The 17,644-nt window shown below is 39.7% G+C and overlaps 1 long non-coding RNA gene across 2 annotated transcripts in view; it reads left to right on the top strand.

Moving 5' to 3' along the window:
* Nucleotides 1-7,587: 7,587 nt before the first annotated feature.
* LOC144296004 (uncharacterized) overlaps nt 7,588-17,644 on the top strand; it is a 40,344-nt gene continuing 30,287 nt past the window's right edge. For both annotated transcript variants that reach the window (XR_013363147.1, XR_013363146.1), the window contains exon 1: nt 7,588-7,671. This is a non-coding gene — a long non-coding RNA (uncharacterized LOC144296004). The remainder of the gene's footprint in view (nt 7,672-17,644) is intronic.

The following is a 17,644-nucleotide window of genomic DNA, read 5'->3' as shown; positions in this document are numbered from 1 at the left end:
ATGGTACAGAGATGCCTGAAACCAAGGACCAACACATTCCCCTAATGTTGGCAATCTCTCTATGGGGCTATTGGCATTATCATAAAGATTATTAATTTTTCTAGACAGCAAATGCATGAACTCGAGCACAAGAAGTGAAAGTCTCGTTTGTGGGTGATTAAGTCTACTTGATGTCAAAATAAGCATCTAAATAATTGAAAAATATGACTCAGCTCTGTGGTCAAAACTCAGTCTAACCAATTATGAGATCTTAGGCATTTGTATCTTGTGTCCAATATAAGAACTTGAATCTTGTGCTTCCATGATGGAAACCAAAGGCCATTATTCTAAGATGATAATTTCTCTGTTTTAAAGTACTCTGTTCATGCCTTAGTAACAACTATATATCTCCCTATCTGAAGGCCAAAGAAAAAGAGGAAAATTCAAGCATTTCAGTAGCATCGGAACTACAATAACAAAGAATTTAGATCTTTTAGTAATGAAGAGTCCTGCCACATGGAGAACTGGAGCTTGTAAGTTCTTCCTGAGAGTGAGGTCTTCATGTAAAATAAAGATGATGATAAAATGATACCTGTTTCCTGTTTCCTGGAGAATAAAGCCCAGTCTTCCCACCCTGGTTTTGTTTATTCGAAAACTTTCTTCCATTTCTCAGTTCATATATTCTTCCCACCTCTGCAGACATCCCTATTGTTCTGCAGGAATGCTGTGCTCAAAAGTGGACGCAAAAATGAAAGAAATATAGGTCTTTCCCTTTTTTAAAAAAGTGATTTTATTTATTTATTCATGAGAGACACAGAGAGAGAGAGAGGCAGAGACACAGGCAGAGGAGAAGCAGGCTCCATGCAGGGAGCCCAATGTGGGACTCGATCCCAGGACCCCAGGATCATGCCCTGGGCTGAAGGCAGACACTCAACCGCTAAGCCACCCAGGTGTCCCTGTAGATCTTTCTATTAAAGAGCTGTCAGTCTAATTGAGGAGATGTGAAAAGGTAGAAAGAGTGCATAAATCATAAATGTACAGCTCAATGCATTATTGAGGAGTGAGCATCTATGCCAAGAAATAGAATATTCCTTGCAACCCACAGGCTCATTCTAGATGACTGTATTAGGTAGAGTTCTCTAGGAAAACAGAATCAATAAGAAACATGTACATACACCTATGGAGAGTGAGAGAGTGGGAGAGAGAGAGAGAGAGAAGGAGGGAAATTTAAGGAATTTGCTCATGCAATTGTGGGGACTGGCAGGTCTGAAACTTGCAGGGCAGGCCAGCGGGCTGCAGACCTAGGGGAGAGCTGATGCTGCACCTTGGGTCTGAAGGCAAGCAGGAAGCAGAATCCATTCCTCTTCTGGGGACCTCATTCTTTTTTCCTTAAGGTCTTCAACTGACTGGGTGAGGCCCAACCAAATGATGAAGGGTGATCTGCTGTCCTTAAAGTACACTGATTTAAATGCTAATCTTATCTAAGACATGCCCTCACAGCAACATCTAGACTGGTGTTTGACTAAGTATCCAGGTCCCCTGGCCTAATCAGGTTGACACATAAGATTAACTATCACATGGATCACAACCTCCCTTTTTTGTTTTACTTTATGATTTGCCACCTATGTACGCATCCCTAAAATTAATGTAGTTTTTTTTTTCCAGATGTTGAACTTTATAAATGGGACTATTGAGAATGAATATTGTGTCTGGCTTGTTTTGTTCAGCATTACATTTTTAAGATTCATCTGTGTCATCATCGCTGTGTGTAGCTGTGGTCTTAAAATTTCCATTGCTGTATAGTATTCCATTGGATGAACAGACTACAATTTTTTAAGAAAAGATTTTATTTATTTATTCATGAGAGACACAGAGAGGAGAGAGAGAGACAGGTAGAGGGAGAAGCAGGCTCCATGCAGGGAGCCTGATGTGGGACTCGATCCCGGGTCTCCAAGATCACACCTTGGGCTGAAGGCGGCAGGCACTAAACCACTGAGCCACCTGGGCTGCCCCCAGACCAGAATTTAATTGTGCTTCCTCTATAGGCATTTTGTTTCCAGTGTTGGGCAATTACCAACTATAATGCTACTATGACCATTTTTGGGGAGTACATATCCTCCTCCACCTTCTTTCTTCTTTTTCTTTGTCTTCTTGGCCTCATAAGCAAATATAATGATAAATGACAACACATTGCATTTAAAGGAAATTTCTAGCAAGACATATATAGATCAATGCTAGATAAGTCTTATTCAGCCCCATTCTATTTTATTTTATCCCAGATGTACAGAATTGGGTCAGTCATAATCCTAGGTTTATGACACATTCTTGTTGTATCATGCAGGGTCCACTTTTATCTGTATAGTTGGATATTTTCTATTAATGTGATAAACACCTCAAATTCACTACCCAAATCAAAAGCTAGGATCTTGACTATAACTACATCTGCTTCCACCTCACTGATTCCTCCCAACCCAGGTAACCATCATCCTGGACCCTGTGTTTATTGTTACCTTGTATTCCTTTTCACATCATTTTATTATATTTATAAGTATTCTTATACTCATTTTAACTTTACAAAAAGTATACAGAGTAGCTTGTATTTTTTAAAACCTACTTTTTATATCCAGTATTATTTTGCTAAGAATTATCCACATTATGTGTATGGTTGTATTTCATTCATTTTACCTGATGTATTCTATTCCATTGTGTGAATACAACGGTCTGTCTCCTCTCCAGTTGATAGGCATCAGGGTTGTCTCCAGGATTTTTCTTTTGTGAGTGATATTACTATGAACATTTTTGCATGTGTATTTATTATTTTATATTTATTTATTTATTTATTTATTTATTTATTTATTTATTTATTATTTAATTCCAGTATAATTAATGTACAGTGTCATATTAGTTTCTGATGTACAATATAGTGATTCAACAATTCCATACATTACTCAGTGCTCATCATGTTAGGTGTACTCTTTTTTTTTTTTTTTAATTTTTATTTATTTATGATAGTCACACAGAGAGAGAGAGAGAGAGGCAGAGACACAGGCTCCATGCACTGGGAGCCCGACGTGGGATTCGATCCCGGGTCTCCAGGATCACGCCCTGGGCCAAAGGCAGGCACTAAACCGCTGCACCACCCAGGGATCCCGTTAGGTGTACTCTTAATCCCCTTCACCTATTTCACCCATTTCCCTAACTACCTGGTAACTATCTGTTTGTTCTTTTTATTTAAGGATCAACTCAAGTGTCTATCATCAATAGAGAAATAGATAAAAGAAATGTGGTATAGATACACAATGAAATATTATCCATAAAAAGTAGAAAATTTTGCCGTTTGCAATATGTAAATGGATCTAGAGGGTAATTATGCTAAGTGAAATAAATCAGAGAAAGACAAATATCATATGATTTCACTCATATGTGGAATTTAAGAAAAAACAAACAAAGAAAAAAGAGACAAGAAATCAGATTCTTAAATATACAAAACAATCTTGTATGGTTTTGCTGTATGTGGATCAATCTGTCTCGTGTGTATTTCTAGAAGTGGAATTGCTGAATCAGAGTCCATAAATATTCAACTTTAGGAGATCATGCCAAATTGTTTTTCAAAATGGTTGCACCAATTTTTATATCAAGGAGTAATCTGTAGGAAATCCAACAGTTCCACATGCTCCCCAACACTTGGTATTGCCAGATTGTTACATTTTTCTCACCACATGAGTGTAAATTGACATCTTCTTGTGACCTTGAATTACATTTCTTTGAAGAAGACGATGTTGAACATCTCAACATGCTTATTGGCCATGTGTATTTCCTATAGTAGAATGTTTCCTTATGTCCATTTTACAGATTAGAAAACTTAGGCTCGGGGATCCCTGGGTGGCTCAGCGGTTTGGCATCTGCCTTTGGCCCGGGGCGTGATCCTGGAGTCGGGGAGCGAGTCCCGCGTCGGGCTCCTGGCATGGAGCCTGCTTCTCCCTCTGCCTGTGTCTCTGTCTCTCTCTGTCTCTCTCTCTATCATAAATAAATGAATAAACCTTAAAAAAAAAAAAGAAAACTTAGGCTCAAAGAAGTTAAGCATCTGGCCTATAATTATATAAGTATCATGAGGCAGATCTGGGCTTCAAAGTCAGGTTCATCTGAACATAAAACATTTGTTTTCTCCATCACTTGACAGTTTCCTTAAGCAGTGGGATCGGTTTTTAATAAATATATCAGATGTCATTCACTCAAATAGGAGTTTTTTTCCCAAAGGACTCATTTTAGAAGTCTGTCCCTTTATTCCAACCATGAAGCCACTGTTTGAACAGTTTGTAGATTTCTTTTTTTTTTTTCAGTTTGTAGATTTCTTTTCACTATTGCCACCATCTGAAACTGTCAGTTTATAAGCCTTTGTAAGAAAAATGGTCTTATTAAATTAATTTTTCTTAGTCTATTTGTAATCTAAATGAGATTCTCCAGGTTTTTCATTCACTTTAGGAACTAGGTCCATTCTATATGACTCTCCCCAAAATCCCACTAAAATTTTTGAGAATCTGTCTAATGGACTCATTTCAGTAGCTTTCCGGCTGTGTCTCTTGAAGCCCTGTGGACATACTTGAGGACTTCTGAAGGGAACAAAAGGAAGCTGAGTGCCCATTTTAACCGTGAGTTTTGTATTGTCTGTATTAGGATTCTATATAATATTTATTTGGAAGAAAAGAAGCTAGTAAACATCAATCAATGAGATGCCTTTCCTAAATCCTTAAGACCCTCCATTACTTTCTACCCCCTTACCCAGCTAGATGTTCTTCAGGACACTTACCCAACTGATCAACTCTTTGGCCAGTTACTGGCTCTGTACCCACCAGAGTGTCATTCCCATGGGTGGGAGACTTTGTTTTGCTCTGTGATCTCATCATATGAGAGTGCCAAAGACAGAGTGGATGTTCATGTTCATGTTCATGTTCTTCAATGAAAGAATGAACAATATTATACTCAGTGGCTAGTGCTCTTAGTGGCACCCTCATCCCATCTTTATCTGTTGTTCTACCTCCGCTCACAGATTGCATAAAGAAGAGGGAAGGAGATAGCCAGGGTGCATTGCCTCAGCAGAAGTTTAACACCTCCCTCTTTGCCCCCCATAAATAAGCATTCTATGTGGGAATCAGTCTGAAATAGCTTGATAGTGGTGCATTTTGAGAATTATGGTTTTATATGTATTTCATCCTTTCAGAGCATCAGAGTCAGGTCCTGGAAATAAAATTTGATTACATTTTAGCTTAACAGACTCACATCAGATAAAAGCTTCCTAGACAGGAAAATTGATCCAGAAGCTGAAATACCAACTCCTCTCCAATAGAATATTTGAGAATAAAATTCAGTGAGCACCCTAGTGGAGAGTTCAGGGCCAAGGGCAGTCCACACACCTTGAATTTTAGTAAACATTGAGTCCAGATGGATATCTTTTCTATTGAATAAGTCAACAGAAAACATTTCATCATGGGTTCTTATGAAATCCTCCTGCCAAAGAAAGGAGAGGGAACATCTTCTTGAGTATTCAGATGGAGACTACAGTCTGGGACAACTTCTTGCCGAAGTAAAAGAACATTCCAGGGAATATCTGCATAACAGGATGCAGGAAGACCTGGCCTAAATGATGAAGGGATAGACATTTATAACAGGAAAAGCTGCCTCCATGAAAATATAAGGGGATGAGACAAGAAAGCAGTTGGGTAAATTAAGGAACCATTGCAAAATAATTTTTTTTTTTTTTTTTTTTTTTTTTTTTACCATTGCAAAATAATTAAAGATGCAATGGCTGAATCACTATCCACACAGAAGGCAGTAAACTACAGGGTGGGCAGAAAGCAATGGGCCATTGAAGTAGAGTGCAAATGTTATCATGTCTTCCAAAATGCAGAGGAAAAGTACAAGGACTTTTAACCAAGATGATGTGGACTGAATAATAGCTCCTGAAGCTAACAAAGAGAGACAACCTCAGAATTACAGATATTCTCAAGGAGGAAACAAAACAATGGAAATAATTGAAGATCTGCTTGAACCAATCTTTCTGAGTTTGTTCCAAGGAAGACATTTTCACCATATTTTAGGAAAAGGCAACAAAAGATCTCTTTTCTTCTCCTTGCTGCTCTTAATTTTGGAGTGGTGATCAGTGAGGCAGGCAGTAGCAAGAAATGAGGTCCATGTCCTCAGGATTTTTGGTGGTGTCTTAAAACAGAAGTGCCTGATAGACAGGGCATACATGTCTTCTACAGTATTTCTAGAAAAATCCATGTTGGTAGCTCCTTGTTACCTTTAAACTAGTATAGTTTGGGCCGGCCTGGTCAGTGGCTGTGAATTTTAAGAGATCTGTATTAGTCAGAGTTCTCCAGAGAAGTAGAACCAATAGAGTAGAATGTGTATTCTGCAGAGTGAGTCAGCAGGATGGAGACCAAGAGAGCTGATGTGTGATTCTGCTCTACACCTGAAGATCTGATGGAGTAGTCCTAGCCCAACGGTCAACAGACTGACAACCTCATGATCCAGTTAATATTTGAGTTCTGGCCTGAAGGCAAGAAAATGCCATCGTCCCAGTTTGAAGACAAGTGGGCTTTCTTACTCATTAGAGAGTTGGCCTTAGTGTTCTGTTTAGGCTTTAAGCGATTGGCCAAGGTCCATCCCTATACTAGAGGCAATCTGCTTTACTCAGTCTACTGATTTAAATGTTTTTCTCATCCAAAAAACCCTTCACAGAAACACCTGGAATAATATTTGGGCACTTCCCCAGTCAAGTTGATGTATAAAATTAATCATGAAACTCTTGCCTGTCTCCGATCACATATGTCAATTTTTTATATCTTTTACCCTCTATGATTGGGGGAAGGGAGGAGACCAGAGTGAACATGGAATAGTCCAGAAGCACAGCATCTCTTCTATGTTTAATAGGACTACTTTTGGGCCCTGGGCAGGGGTCTCAGAGACAGAAACCCACACTAATCATAAGGAAAAGTGTCTTTGTAAGAATTGAAGCACAAGAACATACCTTATACCCCAATTGGGGTGGGTCCTGATTGACAGAGTACTTTTGGGAGGTGGGGAATTAGCTGCTAACAAAGCAGCAAATCTTCCGTGTCAAAGAAATACTACTCACCTAGACCAGTGGTTCTTAACTTTGCACACCAAAACCCCCTGGGAGCTTTAAGAAATATGGATGCCTGGATCCCACCTAGAAATTCAGAATCAATTAGTCTGGATATGGCCTGGACATTGGGATTTAAAATAAAATATATATAGTAGTATTTACTTTTTTGGGGATATACGTTCTTATGAGTTTAACACATGTATAATAGACTCTTCTAACACCCATCACAATCAGTATACAGAACAATTCTAACAAATTGTTAGACAAGACAAGAAAGACGCTGGGTAGATTAAATTGTCCTGGTTCAATCTTTGAGATGAGACCCCAATTTGTCCTGGTTCAATCTTTGAAATCAGACCCCCCCCAACTCCACCTCCAGGCTCAGACTCTGGCTACTATGGATCTGTTCTTTGTCCCTATAGCCCCACCTTTTAAGAACCTCATGTAAATGGAATTATATGTATGTCATTTTTAGAACATTGGGATTTTAAAAAGATTTCCACATGACTCTAATGTGCTGCCAAGGTCGAGAACCACCGACACAGCCTGTATGGTTTATTCCTTCAGTAAGTGTGAAGGCTGCTTCCTTCTTAACTGAATGAGCAGGGACTTGGGATGGAGATCCTAAGAATATTCCAACACAAAATCCAAAAAGGCTTCCCAAAATCATTTTTAGAGGAAAACAGGTGATGCAAATTATCGAAAAGCTAGTCCAGATAAAAAAAATATCCTAAAATGGGATTGTTCTAGGAGCTTAAAAATAGGGAACAAGACTTTCTTGGCAAAGAGCAGCATCGGATGACATGCGAGAGCTCTGTCTCCTCTAATGGCCATACTTGAGGGTTTGCACATAGGGGAGGAAATAAGACACCATTCATTCAGTCCAAATGAGTAAATTATGATTGCCGCCAGATGTCCTCAGGCAAAAACGGAATTTCAAGCAAACGATAAAGCCTGTGTCGTTTTTTGTGGCACTTCTTTGTGAGATTGTCGCTGAACTACGATTATTACAACAGCGAGGTTCTAATTAAGGCACTGTGTACCCTGAGCCAATTCACCACGGGGGATATCTCAGATGGCTTCGAGGATAAAACTTATTGGTTTTTAGTGCATTCCTCTGTGTCAGGGGTTCAGGAAAGAGTTCCCCTGGAGGAATGACAGCATCCACCCGCTCCTTTATAAGCTAGTTGTGAAGGCAGGATTGCCTGCCTTCCTTGGACTATGACCCTATGTTCTTTTTTTATTTTTTTTTAAGATTTATTTATTTATGATAGACATAGAGACAGAGAGAGAGGAAGAGACACAGGAGGAGGGAGAAGCAGGCTCCATGCCGGGAGCCCGACATGGGACTCGATCCCGGGACTCCAGGATCGCGCCCTGGGCCGAAGGCAGGCGCTGAGCCGCTGAGCCCCTGAGCCACCCAGGGATCCCCCGACCCTATGTTCTTTATGCACCTTCCTCTCTTATTATTAAACCCTATCCTCAGGGAGCACCAGGAAGGGCATTGAAATTTAGACCTGAGTGGAGGGTAACTTTGAGGAGGCCCCTCGAGCCCATCAGCGTCCACCACACCATATGCAAATGTATTTTGGGGCGAATTTATAGTTGAGTATTTCCTAATGGAAGTAGAAGCCTCTCTGGGTAATGCTGGGAGGCCAGGAAGAAGAAAATTAAGCTTCATAATTTAATGTAACTGCCTCTTTTGGTTTTGTGAATTATATCAAGGGAGTCAGTGATATTGTAGATTTGAATTCACCTAAAAATAGCCAGACTGCAGACCTGAGACTGCAGAAGGTATTCTTCTGGCAACAGGGATACTAGTCTCTTGATAATAGAATAACTTGTAGACACTGTGTTTATTGAGAACAAATTGTGGTTTTCACCAAAAGTTTATGAGGGCTGGGAGCTTACTTGCTCCATAAAAGTCCTGACTTCAAGTCCTGAGACTCTGCATTTGAAGGCAAAGAACTCTTACTGTATTATTGTTGGTCCATTAAAAAATACATTTCTTTTTCTTTTCTCTGTGTGGGTCTCCCATTGGACTGAAGTTCAGGCTGGATGATTTTTAATTCATTTCCTTCTCAGTCAATATAATGGGCAAGTGTTGGGCAATGAAACAATAATTGAAATGGTCATCACCATCTGGATTGTTTTAACAAAAGTCAATCACATACTGTCTGGATGCCAGGGATCTGTTTGGTGGCTTAGCTATCGCCTCACTGCCAACAGTAGGTCTGGGCAGATACAGGTTCAGTTCAGTAGCCTGGGACCTCAGGGTTTTCCTCCTTCTGAGGTCTGTACTCTTGTGTATCAAGAAGCAGGTGATGGGTGCCCGGGTGGCTCAGTGGTTGATCATCTGCCTTTGGCTCAGGATGTGATCCTGGGGTCCTGGGATCAAGTCCTGCATTGGGATCCTCACAGGAAGCCTGCTTATGCCTCTTCCTATGTCTCTGTCTTTGTCTCTCTCTCTGTGTCTCTCATGAGTGAATAAGTAAAATCTTAAAAAAAAAAAAAAAAAAGAAGAAGCAGTGGTGTTGCAGCCCTCTATTGTCGATGGATGATAATGGTAAAGGCCTCAGATCAAAAGCCAGAGTGGGAAGAAGTGAATCTGATGTTCTCAAACAAGATTTAGAGTTTCTCAGCACAGACACTTTTGGCATTTTGTGCAGAAATCTCTCATGGATTGCAAGATATTGGCATACTTGACCCCAACCCACTAAATGCCACTCCAAGTCATCTTGAGAGCTCACACCTAACAAACAGTTAGCTAGCCAAAAACCCAATCAACTAGACAAATCCTGCTTCCATACACTTCCCAAATGCCTCAAGTGGGGAGTACTGAATATTAGAGAGAATTTCTGGAAAAGAAGACTATAGGGAATGATCCAAAATGATGAAAGTCTTTGTTTTCTTTTAAAGAGGTTGTTTTAATTTATTACAAAAGTTATTAAAAATTTAAGCAATATAAGAGTGTATAAAGTAAAAAGAAAATGTCTATAATACCCCTGATGACACATTTTAAAAAGATTTATTTATTTTGAGAGACGGAGCTTGGGCCCATGCAAGCAGGGGAGAAGGGCAGAGGGAGAAGGAGAGAGAGAATCTCAAGGAGAGAGAGAATCTCCATCTAAATCATCCAGCCTGAACTTCAGATTTTGTGTTGAGTGCGGAGCCCAGTGCAGAGCCCAATGTCACGACCCTGAGTTAATGACCTGAGCTAAAAACTAAAAACAAGAGTCAGACATTCAACCTACTGAGCTACACAGGTGCCCCCTGATAATACATTTTTAGTAGTAAACAGTTAAAGACATGTCTATATGTGGACACAGCAATATTGTTTCAAGGAATCTGTTCCTTAGAAATGATATCACTGTTATGTAAAGATATATATATATATATATATATATATATATATATATATATATATATGAATGTTTGTGGCAGATTTACTTTAAAAGCAATGGAAAACAACCTGCATGTTCACTTATAGGAGAGTTGTTGAATAAGTTATGTTATGTACCATTAAAAGTGGCCAAAGTAGATCTAGCTATCATGATTCATCCCAGATACATTATTCATTCCAAATGTATTATTAAATGAGAAAGCAGGATATAAATAATTTTGAATAGCAGGATTCCTTTTTCATTAAAAAAAATGTGTGTATGTGTGTGTATGTGTATGTGTATGTGTATGTGTGTATCTGTATATGTGTATGGTTTAGACCCAGGAAAGAGATGTAGTGAATGGGCATTCTTTGGGGATGGGATTAGATGGGGGGAGAGAACTTGAGGGAGAAAGATGACTTTCTTCCTTGACATAATTTTAAAAATTATATTGCTGACTTTCAAATTTTTGTGACTTAAAAAATATTTTAGTAACACTTTTTGTTAAATTAATTTGGCCCTTTAAAATTATGAAATAGCATAGGAAGATCAAGCAGTTATAAAGCAAAGTCGAATATATTTGATGCATAGTAGACAATCAGACAATCAGTGGCATTTAGTGAAGTAAATTTGAAACGACAAATCAAGCTGTGAATTTCACCTGGAGTTCTTAAAAGAGTAAAAAAAAAAGCTTTCCAATTTGAGATAATTGTAGGTTCACATGTAGAAAGCATCTCATGTGTCCTACCCAGTTTCCCTGGTGGTAACATCAAGCAGAACTATGGTACAATATCATAACTTGCATATTGACATTGATAAAATACATGAACCTTAGATTTTCCCAGTTTTGCTTGTACTCATTTCATACTGTGCATTTGTATCACATGTGGAGATTTTGTATCCATGACTTCCAGTCAAGATACTGAAGAATTCATCACCATGAAGATCTCTTCGCTGCCCTTTATAATCACATGAATGTTCATAGCAATTTTATTCATAATACTGCCAAACTGGAAAGAATCCAGCCATCCTTCCAGGTGGCTAAACAAACTGTGGTACCTCCATCCATATTCCTCAACAAGAAAAAGGAATAAATTCTTGATGCACATAGCAACTTGGAAGAAACTCAATGGAGTTCTGCTGAGGGAATAAAGGCTAATCCCCAAATGTTCCCTACTCTATGCTTCCATCTCTGTAACATTCTTAAAATGACAAAATTATAGAGACAGAGAACAGATTACTGGTTGTCAGGGGTTAGGGATGGGGTGGGTAACAATCGAGACACATTGTGGTCACAAAAGAGCAAGATGAAGGATCCTGGTGGTAGTGGAACTGTTTTTAAGTACTTTTCTTAAAAAAAAAATTGTAATATATCCTTTTTTAAAACAGAAGTAGGATCATTTTATATATACTTTTTTGAAATTAAGTTTTTTTCCATTTAATACACACTACCTATCTTTTCATAATGCAGGGGTATCTCATTTTAAAAAATAGTTACATATCATTTATAGGATAGATGTATCATAATTTTTAACTGGTCTCCTATTAATAGATTAGAAGGTTGTTCTCTATTGCAAATAGTGATACACATTTTAACAGTAAACTGTTATATAAAAATGTGTTTCAATAAGCATCTCTGTAGATACAGCTTCATGTGCTAGTATGACTTTGTAGAACAAATGCATAGAAGTGGAATTGTTTGGCCTGAAGCACATTTTAAATGTTGATATAGATTTGCCAAATCATTCTTTAAGGTATACTAATTTATACTCCCCTGTCTATTTCCATGTACTTACATATGAATTTTAAAAGGATAAAGGCTTGTTGGCCTACAGAAGTAGTAAAATCTGTTCAGAAATAGAAGCATGAGAGGGGTCAGGTTCTGTTACACCCAGGCCCATTCAATCAATAGGATCTCTGCCCAGCTTCGAGATCAAGGCCCATGGAAGCACCTCCAACTTTAAGAATGATCCAAATTATTTGTAGATTTGTATGAGGGTTTTCCAGAAAAAAATAGAACTGATAGGATGGAGGTACACACACGCAGAGAGAGAAGGGAGAGATTTACTATGAAGAATTGGCTCATGTCAGTACGGAGATTGAGAAGTCCCATAATCTGCTGTCTGCAAGCTGGAGACCCAGGAGAGTTGGTGGTGTATGTGAGTCTGATTCTGAAGGCCTGAGAACCAGGGGAACTGTTGGTATAAGTCCCAAGTGCGGCCCAGGAGGAGATCTATGTCCAGTTTGAGCAGTCGGGGGAGGGAATGAATTCTCTGTTCTGCCTTTTTGTTCTATTTGGGCCTTCAATGGATTGAGAGAGGCCTGCCCACATGGGGGAGGGCAATCTTCTTTAATCAGTTTACCAATTCAAATGCTAATCTTTTCTGGAAACACCCTCAGAGACATAACCCAGAATAATGTTTAGCCATATAACAGAGCACCCCCGGATTCGGTCAAATTGACACATAAAATGAATCATGACAAGGCCTATACTTGCCAAACCAGGAAAGTCTCAGTCCATCCCAACACAGAGAGAGGGCAGCACATTGAATGGCTCAGGACAATGGCTGGTCCATGTAATTTCCCAGAATAACTGCATGCTTGCTTTTGTCTTCTGCTTTGTGTTCAACTCCTGGCTCTCAGAGCCCTGACTCCATGGGAACTCAGTGTCTGAGGTTTTTCCTTTCAGTTGTGACGGCTTCTCCCGATTTCCCTCTTTGATTGACTTGACCAGTCTTTGGCCAAGTTTTGTGAGTCCACCTTACTGTGGTATCCCTGGAGCCTTGCAGGAGTGACTCACTCTAGATGCAGTTGAGCACAATGCTTAGGAGCACAGACTTTGGTGCTAGACCTGTCCAAGCTCGAGTCTCAGGGTTTTTCAGAGCACTGATTCCAAGTATCTAGAACCAGTATCTCACTGCTCTGGCTCCTTATGTGGCTGCTACACTGCTGCCTCACTTCTTTTGCTGGGAAGCCCTGTCTCTGTTTGTGACTACCATGGACTCCCTCACACTCTGGCCTGTGCAAGGAGGAGCACCTCCTCTGTTTCCCCCCAGCATAACTCTAGCCAAGCTATGCTATGATCCTCGCAGGCCTGGCCCTGGTGTGTCCATATCTCCTGAGGAGACCAAGTCTTCCCAGGGCTGCACTGCTGATAAGCAAATACCTGGAAAAAGATGACACACACATCCCTCAAGAGCAAAAAAAAATTTTTTATTTAAGGATTTGAGAGTCAAAATAAAAATTTAAGGATAACTTTTGTAGATTTCACAGATGCAAGCATGATTAGGCTCCCAAAGAACCTAAGTGAACTTACTAAATAGAACACTTAACCCTGAGCCTAGATCACCTCCATGTGAATTATTTCCTGCATCTGCAGAAAACATCTCCATAACTTAACAGGGCTCACAAAGTGGTCTCTTCCAGAACAAAGAGAAGTTCTATCTTGAAGAGAATTTTGTTCTTCACCATAACGTGCAAATACTTCTTGCAACATTGCAAATGCCAGCTTTGGGCCTTGGATAATTCAGAGCTGCCATTGTAGGGACCTATGCTGACCGTCTTTGGGCCCCTTGGAGGAGGCACACTCAGGCACTGAGTGATGTAAGCTATTTTCTGCCGCATGAGACCTTCCTAACAATCTTGAGAGATGAGGAGACCAGGAGTTACATTTTCCAGATGAAGAACTTTAGAGAAGCTAAATGACCACACAGCTATATATAGTTGAACTGTGACTGGATTCTAGACTTTTGAGTCCCAATCTCAAAATTCACATCATAAATAGAGGTGATATCTACTGAACCCCCAAAAGGCCATCTTGAAGGCCAATCTTCTCAGCTTGTTAATAGTCTTTCAATACATTTCAAGTTTGGTAGAGTTGATTTCTTCTACTTGTGGTCAAGAATTCTGTGTGCTACTTAATATTTTCTAGCACATGCTGAGCTCAGTTAAGATGTACTGACTGTACTTGGACTTGAGTCAAATGATCTAACCCTCTGTTGGGAGCTTGAAGTCAAATGGTGGAGGTCACTGAAAACCAGGCTAAAGAGCTTGCAAACTAAGAATGTTTGAACCATGGAATAGTAATCATTTGAAAGTGAGAGACTCAAGCAATTAACTCATTCAAATTTAAAATTTATTTTAAAATTTATTTTAAGGTTTTTTATTTATTAGAGACAGAGAGAGCAGCGGGGAGGGGCAGAAAGAGAGGGAGGAGACTTCCGGCTGAGCAGGGAGCCCGATGTGGGGCTCCATCCTGGGGCCCTGGGATCATGACCTGAGCTGAAGGCAGGTGCTTAATCGACTGAGCCACCCAGGTACCCCTTCAATTTATTTAAGTAGATTTTTTTCTAGAGTTGATGGCATGCCTGGACATGTGTTCACATAGGCTGTATGTTCAAGCCTTTATACCACATTCCTCCCTGCAAGAGAATTGGACAACCAGAGGTGGGAGGATGCAGATTATTAAGCTTCAGAAACTTATGTTTGCGTGTTTGAATCTGGAGATCAGAATTGGATATCTGGTTGGCCAAGTCCTGAGGGCTCCTCAAGGTCAGGTCTGGGATTTGATTTTTACCCTCCTTCCAAGCTGAGAACTTTGCCTGCTACTGTTTTGTGGAATCTGGCAGAAGAATCAAATCCCTTGAGTCAGAGATAAAGGGCTTTGTTATTCCTGACACATACTGATACTCAAAAATATTATTTCTTGTTCATCTAAAATTCAAATTTAACTGGGCACCCTGTACTGTTTTTTGCTAAATCTGGCAAGTTTCAGCACAGCACATTGCATGAACATCAGCAGATTTGTGTTCGTTGGTGGTCAAAGCCTTGCATCCCTGGCATGCCCAGCCAACCACGCAGGAACACAGGAGACCCATGGGGGCAGTGGCAGCTGCATTGGCAGGTGGCTGAGGAACTGTAGGCATCTGCATGCTCCACAGCAGAAGTGTTTTTCAGTCATATTGGTGGGTGTGCGGGCTCCTGGCGACCTGAGCCAGCAGCATGTTTCCTCTCACAGCAGTGGCCATGTCTCAAGTAGCTGAGAGCCAAGTGTGGGCCTGAGGTTTTAAGGCCAGCTCTCTGATATTTGGGTAATAATTCTTTTTTCTTTTGCTCTCCTAGCCTTTCCCCACAGTCTTTTTTCTTTTGCCTTTGCAGCCACTATAGCACATTTAAAGCTAGCTCCCTGCATTAGATTTCTCTTTGAATTATTATTTATTTCTTTTTAAAAAGATTTTATTTATTTACTCATGAGACACACACACACAGAGGCAAAGACACAAGCAGAGGGAGAAGCAGGCTCCCTATGAGGAGCCTGAAGCAAAACTTGATCCCAAGACCCCGATCATGACCCGAGCCAGAGGCAAGATGCTGAACCACTGAGCCACCCAGGCCCTCTTTGGATTATGTAGAGTGATGCATATTTTCCTGGCTGGACATTGACAGATATACCTATGCCGGCATACTCTTACTTAATAAGACTGTGAGTATAGCCCAGTGCTCAGCATGTCATGGATGAATAAGAAATACACTTAAAATGAATTAAATTATTGCTGGAGATTCATAGGTACAGATACAGGGTAACATTATCCTAAAATAAATGGGAATCAAAAGCACTGGGGGATGTCACAGGAAAACCTTTTCAAGCCAGGTATAAAAAATGATGGTGTTCGAGAAGACATTATGTGTATAGTTTAGAAGTGTAGGCAGTGGAAGATAAGTTATTGGACTGTAAAAGTTTATTTTATTTTTAGTGCACTTTCATTCATAGTATTAATCACAGCATCAAAGTGTTATTCTCTTTTATAAATCTCCCCAAATGATGAAGTGAAATACAATATCACATTCACAGAAGAAAAGTATTTTAGTAGCGTGAGTATAAAAGTAAAATTGGATATTCTGCATTCATTGATTCAATATTTATTATGTGCTATGTGCAAAGTACAGGGTTTTAGGTATGTATTAAGTGACCTTTCAGATATAGTATGTCAGTGTACATGTAATGATTCTCAAGGGAATCTTAAGACATTCTTCTTGGAAGTGACGAGCTTGGTTTCTCAGCTTCTGTCAAACATAAATTGTCAGAACTGATTGAATGTGGGATGTGGGTTGAGAAGATTAGAGGCCAACTGCTATTTACATTATTATTTGGTTTGCTAATAAATATTGCTTTATTTCATTGCTCCTGTGTCAGGAGCCACTAGAAGAAGAACACTGCCTTTAATTACAAAAAGAAGATCCTGGAAAAATGTCTCACTCAAACTGTAGCTGGAGAGAACCTGCAGAAAGATTTAATGATTCCAAGTTGCTGAGTCTCTGATTTTAGGGATCAGTGGTTCAATGCTCATCCACAGAGTTGGGGCTAATTGCTACTCTTGTGTATCTCCCCATGATGGTTAATTTTATGTGTCAATTTGACTGGGCCATGGAATGCACAGATATTTGGTCAAACATGATTCTGGGTCTGCCTGTGAGGGTGTTTTTGGATGAGATTTACATTTGAATTGGTAGACTGAGTAAAGCAGATTGCTCTCCCCAGTGTGGGTGGGCCATATCCAATTAGTTGAAGACTTGAATAGAACAAAAGGGCTGAGTAGGAGGGGACTCCTTCTTCCTGAGTGCTTGAACTGGGATTTTAGCCTTTTCCAGCCTTTAGACTCAAACTGAAATATCAATTCTTCTCCAGCTTGCCTTGCCTGCTGCAGATATTGTGACTTCTCAGCCTCAATAAATTCTCTCTGTAAACACACATACACATGTACACACACACACACACACACACACACACATTGTATTGGCTCTGCGTCTTTGGGGAACTCTGACTAACATACTCTCTAAGTTGAAGTAACAAAGGTTCCTGTGGGGAAGGGATGCAAGGAATTTAAGAAAAAAGTTATTCTACCTTAAAGAACTTAAACTATGGGAGACAAAGAAATACAGAAAGTTAAATAACATAATTCAAGTAATTGCTCAAATATTAGCATAAAAGATGTCAAAATGCAGTGCAAGTGTCCCTCAAATGGAAGATACAAACGATAAATGCTTATCCTTCATGCAGACATCATCAGAGAAGACTTTTTGGAGAGTTGAGGTTGAAGATGTGTCAAACGGATGAGAAAAATAAGAGAAGGATTTCTAAGTGTGGATATGGGAGAGA

Source organism: Canis aureus, chromosome 24 (assembly GCF_053574225.1).
Source record: "Canis aureus isolate CA01 chromosome 24, VMU_Caureus_v.1.0, whole genome shotgun sequence".
Classification (NCBI taxonomy): domain Eukaryota; kingdom Metazoa; phylum Chordata; class Mammalia; order Carnivora; family Canidae; genus Canis; species Canis aureus.
This window is presented reverse-complemented; position numbering and strand designations above follow the sequence as displayed.